At 49.5% G+C, this 3,911-nt stretch overlaps 1 protein-coding gene across 1 annotated transcript in view; it reads right to left on the bottom strand.

Annotated features, from left to right (window-relative positions):
- Window positions 1–3,911, bottom strand: part of HSPA14 (heat shock 70kDa protein 14) — a 19,823-nt gene that overhangs the window by 14,394 nt on the left and 1,518 nt on the right. The gene's annotated exons all lie outside the window — the stretch shown is intronic.

Genomic DNA, 3,911 nt, shown 5'->3' with positions numbered 1-3,911 from the left:
CACCGATGGCCGCCATGAATCCCGCCTCCCCACGCGCGCCCGCCGCCCCACAATGCACCACGCACACCCCGCTCCTAACCAATCCCGCTCCTCTCTTCTCCCCGGCCACCAATCAAAACCCGCGCCGCGCTCTCTCGCGAACCAATCACGGAGAGGCGCCTTGGGGAGTGCCAATGAGAAAAATCGAGAGAGGGGCGTCATCAAGCATGGCAACGAGGCAGACTCGGTGCGCGGGGCGCCGGCTGTTTGGCGGCAAACGGCCGCTGAGGGGAGTTGGTCAGGCGGGGCGCTGGGCTTGCGGGGCTCCGGTTTATTGAACCCCGGCAGACCCAACCGTTAAGAAAATAGAGATTAAAATGGAGAAGGGCCGACGAAGATATTTCATGCGTGTGCTGTGGCGTGTGTTTTATGCCATCTCTCGTGGTTTAATTGCCGGCAGTGAAGCACACAGAGACAGCGTAAATATTTTTTTATCCTAGTGCCGTGGTTATGAGCCAGTCAAGCTGAAGCGCTGACACTGCATAATCTAACCAGGCATAACTAGTGTCTGAAAACAAAGCTCAGTGTCTTGTTATGTTGTACTTCCACTGGAGAAATCCATCTTGGCATTACCACAGAGAGGGGGGAAAAAGGGGAAATTATTTTAATCGATCCTGTGGGGAACCAAACATCATTCATACAGAATCACTTCATCCTGGCCAGAGTCGTCATGCTGAAGGCTCCTCGGATTTCACGTGGCCCTGGAAGGGGCGCAGCACGGTTCTCAGTGCCTTAACACACAGCAGGTTGCCTCGCGTACGCGGCCTCTCACTGTAGCGATGACAGTGCTTTGGCAGGAGGTGTGGGGGCTCATCTGCCTCTCATGTCCGCAGGGAGTCTAAATGCCATGTGGTACCATCTCACCGCGCCTTTCCGAAGGGTTGTACTTACCCTTGCTTTATGTATATGCTGAAGGGTTAAATGAATGAATCAATGTCACATAGAGGTGGGAGGAGTTACCTGGAGCTGCAAAGGGATTTTGTGTGCCACAGTTGATTCGGGGCTTCTTAAGTCACAGGACAACCTTCCTTTCAGAAACCAAGCTTGCTGAAGTCTGGCCAAAGGCTGGAGCTCAGACTGAGGCAGTCCGTGCTCGGGAGATGATTTGACCATGTCAATAAAGCTGGAACTTGTACAACTGAAAACAACACCTTCGAAGTGTGTCCAAACTGGACCTCCCATCTGCCTCCTCTTTACAGAATCATCAAATGGTTTGGGTTGGAAGGGACCCTAAAGATCATCTAGTTCCACCCCCCCTGCCATGGGCAGGGACACCTTCCACTAGACCAGGTTGCTCAAAGCCTCATCCAGCCTTGCCCTGAAGACAGCTTCTTAAATGGAAGAATGAAGACAGAAGGAGGGTAAGGGTGAGCAGGAGAGACCTGTGAGGATTAGAGAAATGTATTGTGGGAGAAAGTGGTGATAGAAGTGATGCTTTTGTCAAAAGTGAAGATGGATTGAGTCTGGGAGGAGGCACAGAAGGTAGGAGAGTAAAGGAGAACAGTAGCCCCTAGTACAAAAACCATCTAAGAATAATTTTCCTGTGCTCTCCCCCAAATCCTAACGCCAGTCACACCATTTATGATAATATACTGGTAATTAGAACCTAAACTAACATGTGTAATCTGTGTCAAAAAGTGCTTGTGGCCTCACTGCTAACATCTACACAACTACACACATCCACGATTATTTTCCAGTTGTTGCTATGCCATGGACACATCAAGACGGACACACAGAAGTTCTGCTCATCTTAACTACAGCAGTTAATGCTCTTTACCGGTGTAAGCAAATCTGCATGGAAGTAGGCAAGAAGTGCCTTGGCAGCGGTTTGTGGTGGCCAGTAGTGTATGTTGAGAAGTGAAAAGCCCTCGTCTGTCTGTGCCATTCCTATTTTTTCAGGTGGCATCCTTAGCTAATGGGAAGCTCTGAGGTTGCACTGGGCTTGAGTGAGCTCAGAGATGGGGTGAACAACCCACTTCTAAATAAAAGTGGAAGAGGGTGTCCTGCTTCCTGTGGCATGCTTGTTGTTCATTAAAGACGGAGTTGAGGAGGCGAACACCCATCCAAATAGTAGCCTGGATTCAGGAGAATTTAATCTTTCACACTTTCAGGAAAGCTATTCCTCTTAGAGAGAAGGAGAGAAATCCAGCTCCGGTCTGACTGGCGTCCTGCACATCTCCAAGTACCTGCATCAACCAGGTACTTGGAGCAGGCACCATGCTGCCCCCTGCAACAAACTCACCTCTGATTTAGCCAGATACTCTGCTAAAACCTCTGAGTATTATTTCCCAGGTGACAAACCAGTGGCACATACCTTCCCAGTATCAGAGCTGCCCCTTCTCTCCCAGTCTGTGGCACATCTCTCAGCCATCCAAAAGCAGACCTGCTGCTATCAGACCGGCAGTTAGCAGGGTGCAATGTGAGCTTGCCCAAGCTCCTTCCGTATCAAGAGCTCGCAGGCAGCCTAGGAGGCTTGGATGCAAAAATGGATCCCCCTGGCACTTTCCATAGCAGGCTGACTGTAGGAAAACCACAGAGATTATGGCAAAAAGGCAGTAACATCTGCTGAGTTATTTAAAGTGGAAGCAAGCATCTCTATTGAACAACAGGCCGTTTTGTGGCTGGTAAATAGTATATACTCTAAAACGTCCCTTGGGATGAGGAAAGAAGGATGAGAGAACTTCTTTTAATTACCCTGTGCGTGTTCTGACTTAATTCTCAGGAAATTAAGCTCCGAGGAGGCTAGGGATGGCAGCTGCAGACTGTGGCCTCTGAACATCTCCAGCCTGGGGATGTGAAGAGTGTCAGTGGAGTCAGTTCTCAGGAGAGCTGTGGGAGAGCCTGGCTGCAGAGGGACCTGGACAGTGGTCCTCCAGGTGGCCCTTGCCCCTGGCTTTGGAAACAGCCTCTTCCCCAAGACAGCAGCATGAGACTGTACAGTCCCACTGGAGATGCCAGACGTCTTACTGTTGAAATACTTACGTCTCCATGGCTTGCCTTCATAAAAGCATCCATGAGATTATTATTTTTTTTGCATAAAAAGAGGCTCTTCAGACCCATTGCTTAAATTCTTTGAAGTAATTACACCAGCATTATTCATTGCATTGCTTACTTTTGGCACAGGAATACATGCTGTTGGCATGTCTGTCTGTGTGCCACTCCCAAAGCTGCTGTTTTTTGGGGCAGATGTAGCTTATTTCTGGGTTTGCTGTCACACTTGCCACCCATTAAAAAAGGGACTTGATAAAGTTGATTTCGATATCCTCACTGTTTCATAGCCACCACACTTGAGTGATAGGGAGGAGGCAAATTGAGTTAGAGGATCAGATTAATTAATTAGAGACAACACTGGGAAACTCCCTGGTGTGGTAAAGCCCTCAGACTATTACCCTCTGTTGGTAAAGCAGGTGGGCAGTGACGAGCTTGAGGAGAGGAATCCAAAAGCCATCAAAAGGGAATTCAGGGCACTGGGACAAATCGTTGCAGGATCGGGAGCACAGGTAGTGTTCTCCTCAATCCCTTTAGCAGCAGGGAAGAATACTTAGAGGAACAGGAAAGCACACCTGATCAACGTGTGGCTGAGAGGCTGGTGTGAATGGTGGAGTTGTTGTTTTCTGAGCATGGGGAGGTTTATATGGCACCAGGCCGGCTGGTGACAGATGGTGTGCAGCTGTCTCAGAGGGGAAAATTGATTCTTACCTGTGAACTGGTGGGGCTCATTGAGAGGGCTTTAAACTGGGTTGGAAGGGGAAAGGGGGCAAAACCAGTAGTGACACTATCAGATGCCCAGAGCCTGGAGAAGAATCGCAGGTCCCCAGGAGAACACCTGGCAGGCAAAACAAGGGAATTCTAGATGCTCCAGTCTGCAAGCC

This window comes from Eurypyga helias, unplaced genomic scaffold (genome assembly GCF_000690775.1).
Source record: "Eurypyga helias isolate BGI_N326 unplaced genomic scaffold, ASM69077v1 scaffold7764, whole genome shotgun sequence".
In the NCBI taxonomy this organism is placed as follows: Eukaryota; Metazoa; Chordata; class Aves; order Eurypygiformes; family Eurypygidae; genus Eurypyga; species Eurypyga helias.
The sequence above is the reverse complement of the archived record's forward strand: the minus strand, read 5'-3'. Positions and strand labels throughout refer to the sequence as shown.